A 23,541-nucleotide genomic window follows, 5' to 3' on the forward strand; every position below is an offset into this window, starting at 1 on the left:
ACTTCTTGAGTTCTTTGTATATTTTGGATATAAGGCCTCTATCTATTGTAGGATTGGTAAAGATCTTTTCCCAATCTGTTGGTTGCCGTTTTGTCCTAACCACAGTGTCCTTTGCCTTACAGAAGCTTTGCAGTTTTATGAGATCCCATTTGTCGATTCTTGATCTTAGAGCATAAGCCATTGGTGTTTTGTTCAGGAAATTTTCTCCAGTGCCCATGTGTTCGAGATGCTTCCCCACTTTTTCTTCTATTAGTTTGAGTATATCTGGTTTGATTTGGAGGTCCTTGATCCACTTGGACTTAAGCTTTGTACAGGGTGATAAGAATGGATCGATCTGCATTCTTCTACATGCTGACCTCCAGTTGAACCAGCACCATTTGTTGAAAATGCTATCTTTTTTCCATTGGATGGTTTTGGCTCATTTGTCAAAAATCAAGTGCCCATAGGTGTGTGGGTTCATTTCTGGGTCTTCAATTCTATTCCATTGGTCTATCTGTCTGTCTCTGTACCAATACCATGCAGTTTTTATCACTATTGCTGTGTAATACTGCTTGAGTTCAGGGATAGGGATTCCCCCAGAAGTCCCTTTATTGTTGAGGATAGTTTTAGCTATCCTTTGTTATTCCAGATGAAATTGCAAATTGTTCTGTCTAACTCTTTGAAGAATTGGATTGGTATTTTGATGGGGATTGCATTGAATCTGTAGATCGCTTTTGGTAAAATGGCCGTTTTTACTATATAAATCCTGCCAATCCATGAGCATGGGAGATCTTTCCATCTTCTGAGGTCTTCTTCAATTTCTTTCTTCAGAGGCTTGAAGTTCTTATTGTATAGATCTTTTACTTGCTTGGTTAAAGTCACACTGAGGTATTTTATATTATTTGGGACAATTATGAAGGGTGTCATTTCCCTAATTTCTTTCTCTGCTTATTCTCTTTTGTGTAGAGGAAGGCTACTGATTTATTTGAATTAATTTTATACCCAGCCACTTTGCTGAAGTTGTTTATCAGCTTTAGTAGTTATCTGGTGGAACTTTTTGGATCATTTAATATACTATCATACCATCTGCAAATAGTTATATTTTGACTTCTTTTCCAATCTGTATCCCCTTGATCTCCTTTTGTTGTCTGATTGCTCTGGCTAGAACGTCAAGAACTATATTGAATAAGTAGGGAGAGTGGGCAGCCTTGTCTATTCTCTGATTTTAGTGGGATTGCTTCAGGTTTCTCTCCATTTAAGTTAGTGTTAGAGACTGGTTTGCTGTATATGGCTTTTACTATGTTTAGGTATGGGCCTTGAATCCCTATTCTTTCAGGACTTTTATCATGAAGGGGTGTTGAATTTTGTCAAATGCTTTCTCAGCATCTAATGAAATGATCATGTGGTTTTGTTCTTTCAGTTTGTTTATATAATGGATCACGTTGATGGTTTTCCATACATTAAACCATCCCTGCATGCCTGGGATGAAGCCTACATGGTGGATGATTGTTTTGATGTGCTCTTGGATTCTGTTTGCCAGAATTTTATTGAGTATTTTTGTGTCGATATTAATAAGGGAAACTGGTCTGAAGTTCTCTTTCTTTGTTGGGTCTTTGTGTGGTTTAGGTATAAGAGTAATTGTGGCTTCATAGAAGGAATTTGGTAGTGCTGCATCTGTTTCAATTTTGTGGAATAGTTTGGATAATATTGGTATGAGGTCTTCTATGAAGGTCTGATAGAATTCTGCAATAAACCCATCTGGACCTGGGCTCTTTTTGGTTGGGAGACCTTTAATGACTGCTTCTATTTCGTTAGGAGTTATGGAGTTGTTTAAATGGTTCATCTGTTCCTGATTTAACTTCGGTACCTGGAATCTGTCTAGGAAATTGTCCATTTCTGCAGATTTTCAAGTTTAGTAGAATATAGGCTTTTTTAGTAGGATCTGAGGATTTTTTGAATTTCCTCTGATTCTGTAGTTATGTCTCCCTTTTCTTTTCTGATTTTGTTAATTTGGGCATACTCTCTGTGTCTTCTGGTTAGTCTGGCTAAGGGTTTATCTATCTCGTGGATTCTCTCAAAGAACCAGCTTTTGGTTCTGTTGATTTTTTTGTGTAGTCCTTTTTGTTTCTACTTCGTTGATTTCAGCCATGAGTTTGATTATTTCCTGCCTTCTACTCCTCCTGGGTATATTTGCTTCTTTTTGTTCTAGAACTTTTAGGTGTGCTGTCAATCTGCTGACATATGCTCTCTTCTGTTTCTTTCTGCAGGCACTCAGAGCTATGAGTTTTCCTTTTAGCACAGCTTTCATTGTATCCCATAAGTTTAGGTATGTTGTACCTTCATTTTCATTAAATTCTAAGAAGTCTTTAATTTCTTTCTTTATTTCTTCCTTGACCAGGTTATCATTGAGTAGAGCATTGTTCAACTTCCATGTATATGTGGGCGTTATTCCCTTATTGTTATTGAAGACCAGTTTTAGGCCGTGGTGGTCTGATAGGACACATAGGATTATTTCTATCTTTCTGTATCTGTTGAGGCCTGTTTTATGACCAATTATATGATCCATTTTGGAGAAAGTACCATGAGGTGCTGAGAAGAATGTATATCCTTTTACTTTAGGATAGACTGTTCTATAAATATCTGTTAAGTCCATTTGGTTCATGACTTCTCTTAGCCTGTCTATGTCTTTGTTTAATTTCTGTTTCCATGATCTGTCCATTGATGAGAGTGGAGTGTTGAAATCTCCTACTATTATTGTGTGAGGTGCAATGTGTGTTTTGAGCTTTAGTAAGGTTTCTTTTATGTATGTAGGTTCCCTTGTATTTTGAGCATAGATATTTAGGATTGAGAGTTCTATCTTCGTGGATTTTTCCTTTGATTAATATGAAGTGTCCTTCCTTATGTTTTTTGATGACTTTTAGTTGAAAATTGATTTTATTCGATATTAGAATGGCTACTCCAGCTTGCTTCTTCAGACCATTTGCTTGTTTTCCAGCCTTTCACTCTGAGGCAGTGTCTGTCTTTTTCTCCGAGATGTGTTTCCTGTAGGCAGCAGAGTGCACGGTCCTCATTGAGTATCTAGTTTGTTAATCTATGTCTTTTTACTGAGGAGTTGAGACCATTGATGTTGCGAGATATTATGGAATAGTGATTATTGCTTTCTGTTATATTCATATTTGGATGTGAGTTTATGTTTGTATGCTTTTCTTCTCTTTGTTTTGTTTGCAAGACATTAGTTTCTTGCTTTTTCTAGGGTGTAGCTTGCCTCCTTATGTTGGGCTTTACCATTTATTTTCCTTTGTAGCGCTGGATTTGTAGAAAGATGTTGTGTAAATTTGGTTTTGTCATGGAATAACTTGGTTTCTCCATCTATGTTAATTGAGAATTTTGCAGGATATAGTAACCTGGGCTGACATTTGTGTTGTCTTAGTTTCTGTATGACATCTGTCCAGGATCTTCTGGCTTTCATAGTCTCTAGTAAGAAGTCTGATGTTATTCTGATAGGTCTGCCTTTATATATTACTTGACCTTTTTCCCTAACTGCTTTTAATATTCTTTCTTTGTTTTGTGCATTTGGTGTTTTGACTATTATGTGATGGGAGGAGTTTCTTTTCTGGTCCAATCTATTTGGAGTTCTGTAGGCTTCTTGTATGTTTATGGGCATCTCTTTCTTCAGTTTAGGGAAGTTTTCTTCTATGATTTTGTTGAACATATTTACTGGTCCTTTGAGCTGGGAGTCTTCACTCTCTTCTATACCTATAGTCCTTAGGTTTGATCTTCTCATTGAGTCCTGGATTTCCTGTATGTTTTGGACCAGTAGCTTTTTCTGTTTTATATTATCTTTGACAGTTGTGTCGATGATTTCTTTGGAATTTTCTGCTCCTGAGAATCTCTCTTCTGTCTCTTGTATTCTGTTGGTGATGCTTGTACCTACGGCTCCTTGTCTCTTCCTTTGGTTTTCTATATCCAGGGTTGTTTCCCTGTGTTCTTTCTTCATTGCTTCTATTTCCATTTTTAATTCCTTCAACTGTTTGATTGTATTTTCCTGGAATTCTTTCAAGAATTTTTGTGATTCTTCTCTATAGGATTCACTTGTTTTATTTATGTTTTCCTGCGTTTCTCTAAGGGAATTCTTCATGTCTTTCTTGAAGTCCTCTACCATCAAGATCAAATATGATTTTAAATTAAAATCTTGTTTTTCTGCCGTGTTTGGATATTCAGTGTTTGCTTTGTTGGGATAATTGGGCTCCGATGATGCCATGTAGTCTTGGTTTCTGTTGCTTGGGTTCCTGCGCTTGCCTCTCACCATCAGATTATCTCTGGTGTTTCTTTCTTCTGCTATTTCTGACAGTGGCTTGACTGTCCTATAGGCCTGTGTGTCAGGAGTGCTGTACACCTGTTTTCCTGTTTTCTTTCAGCCAGTTATGGGAACAGAGTGTTCTGCCTTTAGGCGTGCAGTTTTCCCTGTCTGTTGGTCTTCAGCTGTTCCTGTGGGCCTGTGTCCTGAGTTCACCAGGCAGGTCACTTGGAGTAGAAAAGTTGGTCTTACCTGTGGTCCTGCTGCTCAAGGTGGCTCGTGGGGTGTTGCTTATGAGCTCTCCGTGAGGGCAGCAACCAGTAGGGCATGCGCCGCCATTTCTGGGAGCCCCGTGCACAGGGGTCCCAGATGGCATTAGTTGTTTTCCTCAGGAGTCAGAAATGTGGGCAGAGTGTAATCTCTTCTGGCTTCCCAGGCATGTCTGCCTCTCTGAAGGTTTAGCTCTCCCTCCCACAGGATTTGGGTGCAGAGAACTATTGATCTGGTCTCTTCAGGTTCCCATTGTGTCTGGGGCAGAGGGGACCTGCAGCTCCAGTGCCCCTATCTTCCAGTTCCCCCACCTCTTTTTTAAGTAGTAGATGGTTCTAATTGTATTCTTCCCGTTAATTTCTTTTTTCTCCATGTTTATTAAATTGGGTATTTTTTATTTACATTTCGATTGTTATTCCCTTTCCTGGTTTCTAGGCGAACATCCCCCTAACCTTTCCCCCTCCCCTTGTATATGGGTGTTCCCCTCCCTATCCTCCCCCCATTACTGCCCTTCCCCCAACAATTCCATTTACTGGGGGTTCAGTCTTGGCAGGACCAAGGGCTTCCCCTTCCATTGATGCCCTTACTAGGCTATTCATTGCTACCTATGCAGTTGGAGCCCAGGGTCAGTCCAGTATAGTCTTTGGGTAGTGGCTTAGTCCCTGGAAGCTCTGGTTGGTTGTCATTGATATTCATATGGTGTCCCAAGCCCCTTCAAGCTCTTTCAGTCCTTTTCTGAATCCTTCAACGGGGGTCCCATTCTCAGTTCAGTGGTTTGCTGTTGGCATTCGCCTGTGTATTTGCTGTATTGTGGCTGTGTCTCTCAGGAGAGATCTACATCCGGTTCCTGTCAGCCTGCACTTCTTTCCTTCATCCATCTTATCTAGTTTGGTGGCTGTATATGTATGGGCCACATGTGGGGCTGGCTTCGAATGGGCGTTCCTTTAACCTCTGTTCTAAACTTTGCCTCCCTATTCCCTCCCAAGTGTATTCTTGTTCCCCTTTTATAGAAGGGGTGAAGCATTTGCATTTTTGTTATCCTTCTTGAGTATCATGTGTTCTGTGCGTCTAGGGTAATTTGAGCATTTGGGCTAATATCCACTTATCAATGAGTCTATACCATGTGTGTTTTTCTGTGATTAGGTTAGCTCACTCAGTATGATATTTTCCAGTTCCATCCATTTGCCTATGAATTTCATAAAGTCATTGTTTTCGATAGCAAGTAGTATTCCATTGTGTAGATATACCACTTTTTCTGTATCTATTCCTCTGTTGAAGGGCATCTGGGTTCTTTCCAGCCTCTGGCTATTATAAATAAGGCTGCTATGAACATAGTGGAGCATGTGTCTTTGTTATATGTTGGTGCATCTTTTGGGTATATGCCCAAGAGAGGTATAGCTGGGTCCTCAGGTAGTGCAATGTCGAATTTTCTGAGGAACCTCCAGACTGATTTCCAGAATGGTTTTACCAGTCTGCAATCCCCGGAAGAATGGAGGAGTGTTCCTCTTTCTCCACATCCTAGCCAGCATCTGCTGTCGCCAGAGTTTTTGATTTTAGCCATTCTGACTGGTGTGAGGTGAAATCTCAGGGTTGTTTTGATTTGCATTTCCCTTATGACTAAAGATGTTGAACATTTCTTTAGGTTCTTCTCAGCCATATGGAATTCCTCAGTTTTGAATTCTTTGTTTAGCTCTGAACCCCATTTTTAATAGGGTTATTTGTCTCCCTGTAGTTTAACTTCATGAGTTCTTTGTATATTTTGGATATGAGCCCTCTGTCAATTGTAGGATTGGTAAAGATCTTTCCGAATCTGTTTGTTGCTGTTTTGTCCTAACCACAGTGTCCTTTGCCTTACAGAAGCTTTGCAGTTTTATGAGATCCCATTTGTCGATTCTTGATCTTAGAGCATAAGCCATTGGTGTTTTGTTCAGGAAATTTTCTCCAGTGCCCATGTGTTCGAGATGCTTCCCCACTTTTTCTTCTATTAGTTTGAGTGTATCTGGTTTGATTTGGAGGTCCTTGATCCACTTGGACTTAAGCTTTGTACAGGGTGATAAGAATGGATCGATCTGCATTCTTCTATATGGTGACCTCCAGTTGAACCAGCACCATTCGCTAAAAATGCTATCTTCTTTTCCATTGGATGGTTTTGGCTCCTTTGATGTTGACACATTTGTAATAGAACAAGTGTTCCTTCAAATTTTCCTTGTGCTGTTTATGTGATTTCCTTAGAAAGCAGTCTACTTTATGACTCTTTGTTCTAGGGCTGTAGTTCTCAACTTGTGTGTTGGAAGGGTGAAATGACCCCTACACATGGGTCGTATATCAGATATCCTTCATATCAGCTATTCACCTTACAATTCCTAACAGTAGAAAAGTTAAGAGTTATGAAGTAATTACAAAAATGATCTTGTGGTTTGAGTTCACTATAACATAAGAAAGTGTATTAAAGAGTTCCAGCAATAGAAAGGTTGAGAACCACTGCTCTTAAGTAAGGAAATGTTTTGTAGATTTTTGAAGTCTTTTAGCATTGTTAGACTTCTCAGCTTGGAAGATATTGTCTTGATATCATCAGATTAACCTCCCTGCCCCCAAGAGCCAAGTCAAAGCAGTATTTCCTGGAAGTCATGACTCAGAGCAATGTTTGAAGGACGCTTTCCTTCATTCCATTTCACCACCGCTGTACTCCATGCTTGCCATTCGGGTGGGAGAGTTGCTGCCTTCTGAATGAATAAATACCTTAGAACTGATGATCTCAAACCACAAAGATCCCTAACCCACACTCATGCCAGTCCGTGAAGGTAGATAGAGAAGTGTTTCCTGTAGTCACACAGAGTCTTTCAGTGAGTATTAACCAGAAAAAGAGGATGGGCATGAGTCCACAGAAAGATGAAAGCAAGTCAGACTGTTTATAGGCATGGCAGGAAGAACATGAGACACCTGCAGTGGTCCAGTGGTCTTGAGCTTGTTCTGAAAGCATGTGACAGAGGTGAGGGAGGTAGATCTGGAAACTAGAAAGGGCTAGATCACTGGGGACCTGATATATTTCTTAGGGGTTTATCATACTGGTAGTGAAAGGTGACAGATTTTAAGTAGGCAGAGAGATGATAATTTCAAGGTTGTTGCAGTTTTTCAAAAGACTGACAGAAGGGATAGAGAAAGATGTGGATCTGAAAGATGTTTTGGGAATAAAATAAACAGATTTTTAAATTAGACGTGGAAGGTGAGAGTGAGAAGAAAAGGAGGATTTAGATGAGTCAGTTTGGGTGGTGGAGTGGAGGGCAATGCATCCTATGAAGTGGGTCACTCAATTAGAGGTGGAGGCCTGGTGTGAGGATAGACACCTATGTAAGTCTGCAGTCTGTAAATGAAGAAGCAACTGGCTTGAGGTGGATTAGACAGTTGTTTGGATGAATTCTTTGTCTTACCAATACTGCTTTTCAGATAATAATCAGGCAGAACTAATATTTTATTTGGCAGTGCTAGGGACCAAACTCAGACTTATGTCCTTATCAAAGCCCTCTCCTAGTAAGCTGCACCCCAGCCCCGAGTAAGTATTTATTAGCAAAGAAATTCCTACTACTTAGTTCAGACAGATTTGTTATCTAAGAACTCACATTTGCTTTTCTAGTCCATTACACCTGATATTTAATAGTCACTGTTCTTTGTACATAAAAAGTCAAAGTCTCTCTCTCTCTCTCTCTCTCTCTCTCTCTCTCTCTCTCTCTCTCTCTCACACACACACACACACACACACACACACACACACACACACACAATTTAAAAAGCCATCATGGATCAGTGTCAATGATAGATTAAGACATGACCTATTTCCATTTCCATACTTTAATTCAGTACATCAAGTACATAACTATAACAAGACCTAAAAAATTATTCATTCTATTAACAGTTTGTAGAACTGTTGAAATTGAGGGTCAGAGATAGCAGAACCAAGAATTTTTGCCATAACGTTTGATGAAGCAGATAATCGCTATAAGATGAACTCATTAAGGTGAGGATAATAACTTTGAAATACAAATGTGGCTTTCAGTGATGTTAATTATTCATGCAAGCCTGTGTATGCATATTTATTTAGCATTACTAGCGAGCCTCTATATTTGCCAGGTTTCTAGCAGTTAGCAGTCTTAGATTCTATATAAGAATTTATTAAAAATGCTGTTTATTCTGCCTAAAGTTTCATCCTAATATTTTTAATAATGCAACCTGTTTTCTTTATAATAAAATGGCTATCACATTCATTTGTAGATTCTATAATTATATTACTTAGTTTAATTAGATTAGTCATTAATTTTGATTCATAAAATCATTGACTGTGTAAAGTAGTTGACATATAATAAAGTATTAGTTACAAATAGAATTCCTTTAAAACAAAAATTATTTAATGTTTTGAAAAATTAATGAAATCTTTCAGCCCTGTGTTGTTAGCATAAGTTATTTCATTTACAAATGTATAATGTGTTAGTCCTTGACTCAGCCTGTGGATTCCCTGAAGTATGAAACTGGCGACTTCTTGGCCCACATGTCATCAGGGTGCTGGAGAACCAGGTGTCTTGCTGCCACAAAAAGGGAACAGAAAGAGTCTCTCCTGGTCTCACTCCTTTTGTCACCATAGGGACCACTGCTTCTGCAGAGTGACATGAGACACAGTCCAGTGGACATATCACTTACTAGTAAAGCAGTGCTGTCAGGGCGATGCATTTGTGGATACTTGTTTAGGATTAGTGGTGTGTTGAGATGGAAGCCAGTTGTAAGTTTGTAATATTTTATTGTATGTCAACTACTTTACATAGTCATTGATTTTATAAGTCATAATTAAAATTAAAATGGGATAAAGTGATTCTTGAAATTAGAACATTCTGTTTCACAACCTACAGCCATCTCTGTGTGTTTCTTTACTCTGATACATACTATCTATATAGGTTCTCTGTGGAATATAACACACATAACATGGAAATATAGTAATATGCCAAGTCTTAGATCCCTCACATACCTGTTAATTAAATTTACAGGAAAGAAAATTTCTATGCGCTCCTTTAACAAATGCTCAGCTAATTCTTTTTTGCTTACTAACATCTAAAATCAGGAACTCAACCATAAAACAGGTTTGGATAACCCAACAGGTCTTTGTTGGTTTAACAATATCCTCCCCCCTCCTCCTCCTCCTCTTCCTCCTCCTCAGTAAATTAACAATAGAGATATAGAAGTAGGTTGGTTACCTTGCCACAACTTCAAGTGTTCTCTTGGGTAGTTTCTGAATTCTGATATTTTGCCAGTGTCTCCTAGACCTTATTAAGTACATTCAAGAGATTATGGACATTATCTCAATGAAGTTTTGATCTGTTTTCAATAATTGTACATATAAGTAATGTGGTTTTAGAGGACTACAGTTTAGCAGTCACTAAGCTAAGTAACGTGAAGTCAAATGTATCTTTAGAGTGTTATAAATCCATACATACAATTTTAATCAATATATCACACACCTAGAATAGAATTGATAAATTATATTATTTCACTTGTCTTTTTTATATACTTTAATTTTTCTTGTTTCTGTAATAATTTTTTGGTGCACTTGTTTATAGACAACACTTAACAAGCCATCAGTTAGCCTTCTTGGAAGGGCTTGTTGCTTTTACAACAACAAAAATACTTTACTTCATGTGTATGGGAGTTTTGCCAGCTTGTATGTTTGTGCACTGTGTGCACATTCTGCCAGTGGAAGCCAGAAGAGGGTGTTGAATTAGCCTGGAGTTCCAGATAGTTGTGAAACATCATGAAGATGCTGGATACTGAGGTGAGGGCCTCTGGAAGAGCAACTCTTAAGCACTGAGCCATCTCTTCAGCCCCTGTTTATTTACCTATTTCTTAGCCTAGGTCTTTATGACATCTATAGGAGGCAAGATGGAACTTTCCTCAAAATAATGATATCCTTATATTTTACTCTGTGTTTAACTGGAAAAAACCCAGACAATACACATGCCAGTAGCTAAACACTGTCACACAGAAACAGATCAGTTACAATGATGTGATTCCAGCTGTGCTTCTTGTCCTGAATAAGGTAGCCAAGTACCAGCTAATGCCATTTACTTCCCAAACCCACCTTTCTATTTTTTATTTTCCCTTTAGAATACCAAGCTGGGCCTTTGATTGGGTTTTCACCTCCTAACCCTACTTACTTCATCTAAGCACATTTATGCCACTATTACCACCAATCACTTGATCTCATTCATGTCCTCTGATTTTCTATTGGTCTTCTTATCCATCTGCTGAGGTTGCAGGAAGAGGTAGCGATGCCTTATATATGGTTTTCAATTTGATGCTTGTTACTTTATATATACAAATTATGGATTTTCTTCATATGATAGTATCTACAGTTTTTAGAAGGTACTTTTAACAGTAAGTCTTCTTGTAATTTAATTACCTCATGGAATTTCTAATGTACATACATGTATGGCAATAAAAGAATTGCTTTTCCACAAATAAAATGATATAAACTCTCAGATAAAGTCAAAATATATATTTTAAGCACTATTTTCTTCATTCTTTTTTTCTGTTTTACACAATTGTATATTTCTGAAATTGAAGTGTCAGATTCAGAAATAAATTATATGTTATAATTTATATATATTCAGAAATAAATTATATATAATTTATATATAATATATAATTTAGAGAGAGAGCACAGTACATAATAGGTACATATTTCCTGTATTCCTGTAACCTCAGCTGATTTTTTTCTTGGCATTAGTTTCTCCCTGCAATGTTGACTTTTAACTTTGATTGCTTGATATTCCTTGAGAAAGAGTACTTTGTGATCCAGTTCTGAAAGTAACAGGTAATATATACTTGGATGCTTGTCTAGCATGCCAGGCAGTGTAATTATACTAGAAGCTCCCTAAGTTTAGTGCTCTACCTTATCTTGAAATTATATACCTGTCCCAGTAGTGAAGGTGTTCTGAAGGCAGATTTCCACTGGAAACCTGGTCATAAATTTGAAAGGTCAATAGTGATTCAGGAAACTAATTTTTACTTGAGTATGAAAGTGGCTTAGGCTAAAACTTTAATTATGGTACCAGAAATGATAGTTGTGCAAATTATTATATAATTCTATAATTCTATTCTGAAAATGTTATGTTCGTTTTTGGTAGTGCAAGCTTTGGTTTAATAGTGACTCATAATCAGTCTTTTAATACAACCACTTTATTTAAAAACTATGGTAATGTCACCTATGGATTTTTACTTATCACTCCCTAAGTGTTTTGTAGCTCTCGGTTATGCTGTGACCTTATGTCAACCAGTGTACTGTAGACATGCTAGGCTGTTAACTGAGCCTGGCTCACATGTGCTGTAGGACATGCTCACTTTTGCAACATAGAGATAACAGTAGATATCACAGTAAGTTTCAATGTTCACTAAAAAGAGATGGCTGGTGAAGCTTTCTGATTTGTAGGAGTATTATGGGGCCAAAATTATCATTTAATACATTTGAGAATTTGTAATTTTATTCCTGAAAATAATAATCACTTTTTGAGATCAAAATTTTGTGGGGTATGTTCAGAGAATGGTAGATGCTGAGACTCTGTTCAAAGCCACTGAAGGTGGACTGTGCTTAAGTTGACTGTGCCTGGCAAGTTTTGAGTCCCATGCTCCATCTCTCCATACTCTTAGAAAAGTCTCACATTATACCTGGTGTCTAGCCTCTCTGTCAGTTCTTAGATACCAGCTTCTAGCGGAAGAAATATGTACTTTGGAATGGGGCTTAGTTAGAGTCCTCATTCTGTGACTTATTAACAGTGTGATCTTAGGCACTTAATCTTTCTGATACTCAATTATCCTCACCGGGACAATAAGGTACTTTCATTTCAACCTGGCCTAAGAATATAATAATATTCAATATTCTCTGAGTACTTACTCCTGACAATAAGAATCAATAGTAAATCTATTTAATATATAATATTATTAGCTTCCATGACTAAGAAAACTGTCAAGTTTAAATTTTGCAGGGTTGTTTTCAGAGTAGAGAGTGGGAAAGCCAATATTCAGGTTTGACTTCAAAAGCAGTCTGCTAGGAGTTTGGTGCCATTCAGGGAGGCTGTTCTTTTCAAAGTTATATATTCAGTGAATGGGGGAAGTCTGCTTACATTAGGGAGCTTGTAGTGGTGCACTGATGCATGGGATCCCGTGTGTTTTCAGGAACCAAATTAATACAGATATCATTAGAACAATCCAAAACAGGAGCTCAACCTGCTTTAACCTAGTTTAACATCAGTCTGGTCTCCAATTATCTTACCAATTGCCATAGCCATCACCCCTGTGAGGACTTTCTGTGTCTTCAGTGATAAGAAATAGTTCAAGATACAGAATGGCTTTTTAATAAGTAAATAGTAACATTCTTACCACCCACATCAGCATTCATGCACTTAACACCTTTAATTTCTGTCTAGTATGTAACAGTGTAGCTCTTTCCTTCCATTTTTCTCCTATACACTAGGCATCACATGTTACTGAATTATGATCCTATTCCCAGAAATGCTGTTGCTCAGACTCTAACTTTTGTTTGCCATAGACTTTTATCCTCAATTGTGTGTGTGTGTGTGTGTGTGTGTGTGTGTGTGTGTGTGTTTGTGGGTGTGTGTGTGTGGGTGTGTATGTATTTCTGGGTTTGAACTCATGGCTGAATGTTGCACGCTAAGCAAATGCTCTGTGGTACTGAGTTATACTTCCAAACCTCATTTTAAATTTTAAGTTTATTTCAAGGACTCAGGCTACTCCCTTTGCTCTAACATATTTCCTCTTTGCTTGAAGCTGGTGTGTTTGCAGAGGCTGCCATCACATAGTACTATAAACTGAATGGATTTATTATAGTTCTGAGAGCTTCAAGTCTGAAATCAAGGTGTTAGTTGACTTGGTTTCTTCCAAGAGCCATGAGTGAGAATCTATTCTGTGCTTTCTGCTAGTGTTTGTCAGCATGCTGGTGGGTATCCTTAGCATTTTGAGATTTATAGAAGTATCACCCTCTAGAGGCACCCTTTTCACAGATTCTTCTCATGTGTTCAAATCAATATCCAAAATCTATTCCTTTGTAAGGACAACCATCATGTTGGCTAGAGCCTACTAAATGTCTTTCCTCCAAACACACACACACACACACACACACACACACACACACACACACGTATGTATATATATATATGTATATATATATCCATAAAAATGTGGAGACAGTTCAGAGAATACTATAAAACAGGATATGGAAACTATCAAGGGAGCAGTTCATTAAAATTTAGAATTTAATTCATCTTTACTCAAAATTTAATGAAGACCAAATATTGGGAAGAAGGTTTAACTAATGAAAAATGTTTTATAAAATTTTACTAAACAAAATTAAATAATCTTGGTTGAATGTTTAGTATTGTAGGCCATTAATGATATATAAAAAGGTCATATTATTAAAGAGTTATCTCTGACCAAGTACAAATCTCTCACGTTTGCATTGCGTTCCTGTACAGTTTTTTTCTTTCAGTGTCTTAACCAGGAGTAATGTACAAGCAAAACCTACTTGCAATCAGTGTCCTCAGGGTGTTATAAACACACTGTGGAATTAATTATTAATAGATCAATTCACCAAGTTTATAATTTGTTCAATGCAATGAACAGGAGAATGAAGATAGGAAGATAAATTACACACTATGTTGTCCCTAAGAATTTAATCTTGTGAGGAAAAGTTAGAAAAGTATAATATAATATGTTGACTTTAATTTAACAATTTAAAAATTCAATGAAAATTATGTACCATGTTCAATGAACAGTGCAGGGAATACTGAAGCTTATACACAGCTCCCTATGATGCTTTCCCTGTGGTATTTAGTTTAATGTACCCGAGACTGATAAAGGAAGGAACAGGCAATTAATATAGAGGCTCAGAAGAAGGAAGGACAGGGTAGAACAGTATACACCGGAGACAGATTAACCAGTATACACCGGAGACAGATTAACCAGTATACACCGGAGACAGATTAACCAGTATACACCGGAGACAGATTAACCAGTATACACCGGAGACAGATTAACCAGTATACACCGGAGACAGATTACCCAGTATACACTGGAGACAGATTAACCAGACTGGGGAAAGGCTCATCCTGAAGAACATCGATGTACATAAACCTTCTGAGAAAAAGAATTCAGGCTTTGTTTTAGAGAAGCTCTCTATTTTTATTCAGTGTAACTAACTAAACCAGAGATGAACTTGCTCAGTGATGGTAATAGGAGACATTTTAAAAATTAAGAGTCATCTTATTATCAATGTTTTCATCCAGTTGAACTCCTGCAGAGTTCAAAAGATGGAAGAATCTGGCTCAATGTTTCCCTTGAAGTTCACTTTCTTAAAGCCTAAATGGAAGCAAGAGATCATGAACATTTTGAGGGAAACCAACCTTTAAATACTTATAAGAACAATTTTTACTAACTCTCCATAGTTTGTGTTAGGGACTGTCCTTTTAAATGCCTGATTGTCAAGATGGCTAATTTATTGCTTAAATTGCTTATTAGAAACAATTAATGGCTTACTCTCTATATGTGTTATATTCTTGAAAAATCAGTAATTTTAATTTTTGATAGATATTAGCTTGTTTGTATTAATATACATTGCTGTGTTTAAATGAACATAAAAATATTAAGTAGAGACTTAAAGTAAGGCCTTGGAGTAGTTTTATTTCATGGCAAATCCTGGACCAATCGGGTGTAGACTCCATTCCCTGCTGAATCTCAATTTTCCACGGGAATTCATGGCAGGAAAGGGTGAGCCTCTGTTTTCCTCTCCTGCAGCTCTGGGGAGCTTCATTGTTTGTTCTTGGTGATACCAAGGATTTTGGACAATGCAAATAGAAATCCTTTGCCTCCTAAACTCAGGAACAGGATAGGAACCTTAAATCCCGAGTCATAAAATGTGCCTATCTACATCCTCCAAGTCACTAAAAGGGAAAAAGCATAACGAGTCTAAACTTCTACTTCAATTTGTTGTACTTTGCATTTTTTAAATGGTGAATTAATTACAATAGGTAAAAAAGATTAAAATGCTGTTAATAAACAAATGCATATTTAACTGGGAGATGGGAAAATCTCCACAGATGAGAAGCCTGAATCAAATGCCACACCACTCTTCTAATTCCATTGGGGACTCACAGTGGGTTTCAGTGCCTTACAGGTGGTGTCATCTATAAACAAACTCAGGGAAGACAATGAGGAAAAAATTCCAGAACTGACTCATAGGACTAGGTGATTGCTTGGAGAACTGTGGAGACTATGTTTATCACAAACTGAAGTTTGAGCTTGTCTTCCTGGTACAGAATTACTTCTTTTAAAAAATATTAACATTCTTGTTATACATGCATGTAATGTGTTTTGATTAAATTACCCTCCCATCTCTTTCCCTTCCATGTATCCTTTTCTTCCCACTACTTTTCCCTCCCGACTTCATGTGCTCTTATTTATTTTAAATCTAATACCCACTGAGTCTCTTCAGTACTGCCTTAGATGACTATATGTGCATGGGAGACCCTCTACTGGAACATAGGCAGCCTTTCAGGATTGGACATCCCTGAATACCAGCTCTCCCTTCCCCAGCAGCTACGGATTACCAATAACTTCTCAGATAGAGGCCCTTTGTGAGCCCCTTCCCCTTCAGTACTGGGGTTTTGGCTGGCTGCTCCTGTTATTTACTATTTTCACCTTAAAACATGATGTGGTTGCCTCCAGCCTCTGTTGTATCATTTAGTCTACAAGCAAGATAATCAAATGAGAAAATGATCTCAATCTACGTGGGCTGGAATGCATTTTAAAATCATATTTGTGTATTTGTGTGTAGGCGCATGCGTGCGCGCACGTGCGCGCGCGCACACACACACACACACACACACACTGCTGTGTACTACAGTATGGAAGTCAGAGGACAACTTGTAAGTCATTCCTCTCCTTCTACTATCTATTTTCTGTGTATTGAACTTAGATCATCAAACGTCACCAAGTACCTCCTAAGCTATCTGCTGGCTCTGGAATGTATTTTCTAAAATTTTGAATTGAAAGAAGTCATTTCGAGGTAACAAATGACAAACATCTATCAAAAAACATTCAATAAGGTAAAAAGGACTTGTTTGTACACATAGTGAGGAGATATTAAATGATTTAGATACTGAAAGTCACTAGAAAGTGTACTTTGTGTTATATGTGTCATGGCTCATACCAGATGACATCTGCAGGGATCTACCTTCTGTCCAGAGCCTTGTAGAAGTTCTCTGTCTCTAAAAGATAAACGTCTTTATACATTTTGGGAAATACCTTGGAGAATCAAGTAGGTGTGATTCTAAATATTTAGTCACTGTCAGAATGATAATCATGGCCAGCAAAGGACATGTTTGTTTCCTTAATAAATGAAAAGTATTGACGTTAGGTCCTAGTGACGCTGTCCGAAAAAACAAAATGAACAAAGAAGCACAAAAAAGGATATAAAGTCCTAGAGAATGGGAAAAACACTGAAATAAACTGAATAATTATTTGTAAAAGACCAGCAAGGTCCATATAGGAGCTGTCTTTGAAAGCCACTCCTGTGCAGTACATTGCTTCAGTTGCCTAGTCAGAAGACAGGGAACTTATGCCCATCTTCCCCTTTCACCCTTCCCTGAGGAGAAGGTGACACTACACAGTGGGTGAATTCCCTGATAGCAGCACAGAGGCTTCCACGTGTTAGCCTTCATGCTTGCCTCAGTCAGTAACTCAGGAGCACTGCTACCAGAAAATTGTTTCCTGTCTTCTGTATTATTTTGGTTTCAAATATATTTCTTATTTGTAATGAAAATATTGCTCAGAAATTAGAAAGCAATTGTTTCACTTGACTTTGCTGGGGAGTATCCTAAAAGGAAATGCCCATGCAGGATACATGCAGCTTTATGGGGCAATTAGTACTGTCTTTCTTGGTTTGGGGGTAGTTTCAGTGATATTTGTGACTTCATAGAAAGGTACTGAGCTGCTTTTTCAGAGTACATTGGTACTTGACTGTAAGTTATACACTTTGTGTCTTCTGTTATCTCCTAAGATGAGCAGGATCTTCTCCTCCTCTCCCCTCCCCTCTCCTCCCCTCCCCTCCCCTTCCCTACTGTTTCCTATTTCCTTTTCTACTTTTTTTGGGTAGCCTTTCTTGTTGCCTTTGAAGTTTAGAAATCATAGTGTTTTCTCACTGCCAATGAACAACATTTCTTAATTTCTGTACAATATAATAACAATGCCATTTTTCCTCTCAGAATTCACAATAATTCCAAAATGTAAGTTTCTGGCTTGGAAGACAGGAAATAAACCATGAATAATATTCATGGTGCTTGCCGCCAATAGTTAGCTGTTTCCATGAGCTGCTCACATACTCTGATATAATTGACAGGAACCATGAAGACATTTGCATATGTGAAAAGGATTAATGTTTGAAAATCATTGAATCATATCCCCAGTTCTAAAAGCATATCTCACTTAGAAAGCCTTTCCAGTACCAATGCTGATTTTTTTCAAGCCTTCATGCTGCTTTTCTAACGGATAGCTTTACTGAAGTAAAATTTACACGCCAAACAACTTCCCCATTTACTACATACAAAATAATGAATTTTAAGCGTATTTACAATATGGTTAAATATGTAACCTCTATTCATACAAAAAAGAAACTGCTTGGCCATTAGTAATTACTCCTTAGCTCTCTCATGGCTATCTGCTGATCTGTATCAAGGGTTTTGTCTACTTGAAGTAGATAGAGCCACCTGGGAAGAGCCTATACTGAGAAACTGCCTTCATCAGACTGGCCCATAAGCAAGTTTGTGGGGCTTTCTTTCTTTCCTTTTTGATTCCTGATTCATGTGGAAGGAGCAAGCCCATTGTAGGCAATGCCATCCCTGAGTTGGAAGATGATCTTATGATATAGAAGAAAGGAAATCCATAAGCCATAGAGAGCAAGCCAGTAAGCATCCTTCTCCTCGTGGCCTCTGCTTTAATTCCTGACTTTAGGCTCCTGCTTGAGTTACTGCCCTGACTTCCATCATTGTGATGCACAAGTGTAAGCTTTTCTTCCCCAAGTTGCTTTTGGTCAGTGTTTTACCACAGCAGCAGAGAAACAAGCTATATATTTTGCCTCCCACCTCTTGTTCTAGGCAACTGTTAATCTACTTCTGCCTTTATGGTATTGCTTCATACAATGAAACAGTTCAGTGTTTTGTGACTGGCCTTGTTCATATAGCACAGTAGTTCCAAAGGTTGTCCCTATTATCACATGATACATCACTTGTTTTAGGGATATACATGTTGTTAATTTTTCCTTTGACAGGAATTGCTTTTTAACCATTTCCCTCTTGTAAATGATACTCATAAGACTATCATTTGGGTATGAGTTTTTATGTAGATGCATGTTTTTGTCCTTTGGGGCGTATACTTAACAGTGGAATGGGTAAGTCATGCAGTAACTTTATGCTTAATATTTTATACATCTTACTGATAATTTTCCAAAGTATACACACAAATTTATGTTCCCACTAGCAGAGCATGAGGGTTCCAATTTTCCATAAATTTGCAATAATTTTTATCTGTTTGGTTTGTCATTATTACAGCCATTCTACTGGATATAAAATGGACTCTAGCTGCAGTTTTCAATTTTATTTTCCTACTTCGTAATGATCATTTCATGTGCACACTGGCTGGCCATTTGTGTAATTCTGTTTTGGATAATTTTTTATTCTGCTTTTGTAATTATAAATTTTTATTTTTGTCTATTACTGAGTTAGAAGTCTTTTATATGTCTGATATTAAAACCACTTACCAGATATTTGACTTGCAGAAATTATGTAGACTATACGGTACTTTCTGTATTGTATATTTTAAAAGATAAAAAAGATTTTGTTCATTTTATCTATTTTGGTTATTGTTGTTTATGCTTCTGGTATTATATCCAATTATGTGCTACTTTTTCAAATTAGTTACAATATGGCAAATTAGACAAATGAATACTTTGATATTACATGGCTATTTTTAAATTCTAACTGCACATTGATAAATTGTTTAACACTATATCCAATTTTATGTCTATAAGATGGATATATAGATGTAAAAATAATTGTTATAAATAATGAAATAATTTATGTGATTCTTTTAAAAATGTGATGTTATTATAATAGTATAACATTATCTACTATTGTAATAGCCTATAATAATAAACTCTGTTGATAGGAAAATTAAACCAAAGCCAAGCAATGTATGATTTATAATGAAGCAAGTAGCTGTAATGCTTCCTAGACAACAGTGAATTTGGCTCACATAAAAGCCAGGTGTAGTAATCATGGTAGATATTATATCTAGAAAGATTGATTCTAAGAGCTTTCTCCAAAGCTACAGGGTTTAAAAATGACAGAGATAGGGTTGTAATCTGGAGTTCTCTTAAAATCAAACAAACAAAAATCTCTTGCAATTTTTTAGTATTAGATTTGTAGTAGAAGTCAGTAATAGTAGAAGCTTTGATTTCAAGATGAAGTTTTAGCTAAGATGAACACTTCAGGATAAGTGATTTCATGAAAAATTAGTATTGATCTATGCCTTATGCTGTCTTGGAGGTAAAGCATATTTCATCAGAAAGTTTGTTTAGTTAATCACAGTATGCATTCATAATGGCACATACAGAACCTCCTGTGTAACTTAAAGAGTTGTTTCCTTTTCTTAGTTATATGTTCATCACTACACATTAAAAAAGCAACTGCAAAGAAAATACTCACACTTATATATGTACACACATATACATACATACACATGTAAGTGCCTGCATGTGCACTTGCTCATGTGCTCTCTCTCTCTCTCTCTCTCTCTCTCTCTCTCTCTCTCTCAGAAAGAAACTTTATTTCCCTTACTTTTTCTCCCCTTCTCTTTCTACCTTTCCTCCCCTCCCCTCCCCTCTCTCTTCCTTTCCTCTTCTCTTTCCTCCCCTTTCCTTCCTGGAGTACATTTAGAGGTATATCAAGAAATTGCTAGACTTACTTTATTATTTAAGTCTAGACTCATTTTGACACAAAGTTACAAACTACTTTCCATTAGGAAACCAGAATACTTATAACCCTTAGGCCTTTAAAAGATTTTTTTCTTAGAATTTGTGATCACTTTGTCACTTTGTTGAGTAGCAAGAAATTAGTCATCCAGATCCTCTGAAAGGCACTGACTGTATTGATTGTATTTTAGCCATCTAAACCAGAATAACTACTAAGAATTAACAGTCATGTATAGTATTCATAAAGTCCAGCATGCTGATCAAGTGGTCAGTCCTCATACAATCAGCAGTATAATGAAGAAGTAGCAAATTCAGTACCAAATTCCTCATAGAAACATTGGAGAGACAGCGATCACTCTGACATCATTACTTTGGCTGATTTAAATTTTCATTTTTTTGGTAATTTCTTATATGCATACCCTCCTGGTATTTCCTCTGTCTTTGTCACCATCATCCCTATCAAATCCATATGTTGATTTTAAACCCATTGAGTCCATGTAATGCTGGTAGTGTGTGGATGAGACAAGGGCCATCTGCTGTGGCATGTATAGACTCAAGTCTTTGATCTTGAACAAAACTGAGGCTCCCTCTGTCAACTGCCAGCACCTGCCAGTATCATCTCAGCTAATGTCAGGACTTCATAATCACCTCTGCCTTCATTCTGAATTTACCTGGCTTGATCTTGTGCAGGTCTTAAGTTAGATTGAATTCTTAAAGCCTGCTTGTTTTATCTAGAGCTTTTATAAGCTCTATTTTAGATTTTAAGATTCTTTAAAGATTATACATGGCTATAATATAACTTCACATCTAAGCTGATAAACCAATTGTGGCATTCACAATGCTATTTACAAGTTGCAAAAAACTCTTTATAGAGGTTATTTGACTTTTAGCATTAAATTCCTCCTTCTCTTTCTCATAACCATTTAGCAAAATACCTAAAGCTAAGTAATAGGATAGAACTGTGCTATACAACTGATTCAAATGACTCCCTTTCTCTGTCTGACTTCGATCCTTTGACTGGTTAGAAACAATGAGAGATATTTTGAATTCATGTTAAATTTATAAGGGTGATAAGTAAGTTTCTAGTGTTTTGATAACATTCATTGATATCTTATGAATTATTTTATATGTAAAAAAGGCCATGAATGTGGATTAATGCCAATTGTAATAGAAATGATACAACTGGTTGTAACAAAATTTAATTCATTTGACTAGTTTAATAAAAAGTAATGTTAAAAACTGTGGAAGTATGATTTTTCTATGTAAATAACAATTGGGTTTGAAAATATGACCTTAATATCAAGTTTCAGCAGATGAAAATGCTAGGGGACTGTGTTACATGTAGCTAAATGCCAGTTGGGAAATTTGTTATTAGCTTTAAAAATATGGGTTTTATGAGGAAAGGTTTTGAAAAAAAGACAAAGCTGTAACAGTCATTATAATCGACAGGTTTTTAACAGGAGCTTAGATGTTTCTGCTGAAGAACTCTGACTCCTCATTTGGCCCAGGGTCACTATAATCAGGCTAAAAGCCTGGTGTTTATGTGGGCATTTTGCATCTGTATTCTTGGCTGACTTTGTCTTTAACTTTGGATTAAACTCTTAATTTTGTATGTAGGTTTTATGTCTCTTATGTAGTATTTGTCTCAAAAATAATGATGCCTAATCTATTGCATCCCCCTTTTACATACGACTGGTTGCACAAAGACAAGAGTAAGAAATCTTACTGTCTCCCTCTATAGCATTCTTTTCTAGACTCCCAAGATGATCTTGCATTTCTTCAGTGGTGGCTGTAGCCTGTAGTCACTCTGTATTCCAAGAGAGCAGAATTGCATAGACAGATCACTGTGCATGAGAAGCAGGCCCTCTGCAGGAGTAGTCTTTCTTGGGAACTGGCTTGTTCCCACAAATGATAATGACTTCTTTGAACTGACTTGTGGAACAAAACCTAAGAACAGACAACGGTTTGACCAAATTTCTTTAATGATTTACATCTCCCCTATGGTTCTTGTATTTAAGCCTAAGCCCTTGCCACTCTCCTGAAGATGGACTCAGTGGAAAGGTGCAGAACCCTTTTTTGTTCTTCACTATGTGCCCACTTAGATGAAATCTCCATTCTCTGTCTTTTGTCACTACTCATCTCCCTAATTAACATATTTATGGACAGGTGGCTGAGCCTTGTCTTTGGCACTCCTGGAGCAGCGACTGCACCTTCAATCTCTGGCAATAGATCATTTCATTATTAGAAATGAGAAGTCATCCTATAAAAAATTAGAATTTTCCCAAAGAAATGGAATAAACTAAACTAAAAGAGTAGGTTAATATGTGCTTGTTTAAAAACTAAAATACTGGCATTTTTTATAATAAGACCTGAAGCTTTCCATGGTTAAGTGAACAGAACAGTATTTCCGAGATGCTAGGCTTCCCCCCACCCCCGAATGTTAGTAAACTCTGAAAATATACATGAGTCTGCTACCTCAGAGTTGATTAGCTAGTTTCTGTTAGAAATAGCCAAAATTTTGAAAACCATTATACTTTTAAGGAATACCAATTTGAGCATATGTAGTGCCTATGGATCAGGATGCATAGAGTCATTTGGATATGAGGTGAAGAGCTGTGGGGTCAGAGGGAAGACAGGAAAGGAGAGCCTCAATGCCGTGCTTGCTGTTGTCCCAGTGAACCACTCGGACGTATGAAATAGCTGACTTACTGTATATTTTCTAATGAGGGAAATGCTGAGGTTAAAATCCTCACTTGAACATTGTTGAATTTGCATGAGTCCATTAAATATACTCAGAATCACTGAAAAGAAAGAGTGGCTTGAATTTCACATTAATATTGCAATGTGTCTAAAATTTGAATGCCTGGCTTTTTTGTTTTTTGTTCTTACACTGGCTTGCAGTTGAAATTGAAATGGAGAA

The 23,541-nt window shown here is 37.1% G+C and overlaps 1 protein-coding gene across 6 annotated transcripts in view; it reads left to right on the top strand.

Moving 5' to 3' along the window:
• The window catches only part of Cftr (CF transmembrane conductance regulator), a 272,563-nt gene that overhangs the window by 110,677 nt on the left and 138,345 nt on the right, over positions 1-23,541 (top strand). The window lies entirely within an intron of this gene.

Source organism: Rattus norvegicus, chromosome 4, assembly GCF_036323735.1.
Source record: "Rattus norvegicus strain BN/NHsdMcwi chromosome 4, GRCr8, whole genome shotgun sequence".
Lineage (NCBI taxonomy): Eukaryota > Metazoa > Chordata > Mammalia > Rodentia > Muridae > Rattus > Rattus norvegicus.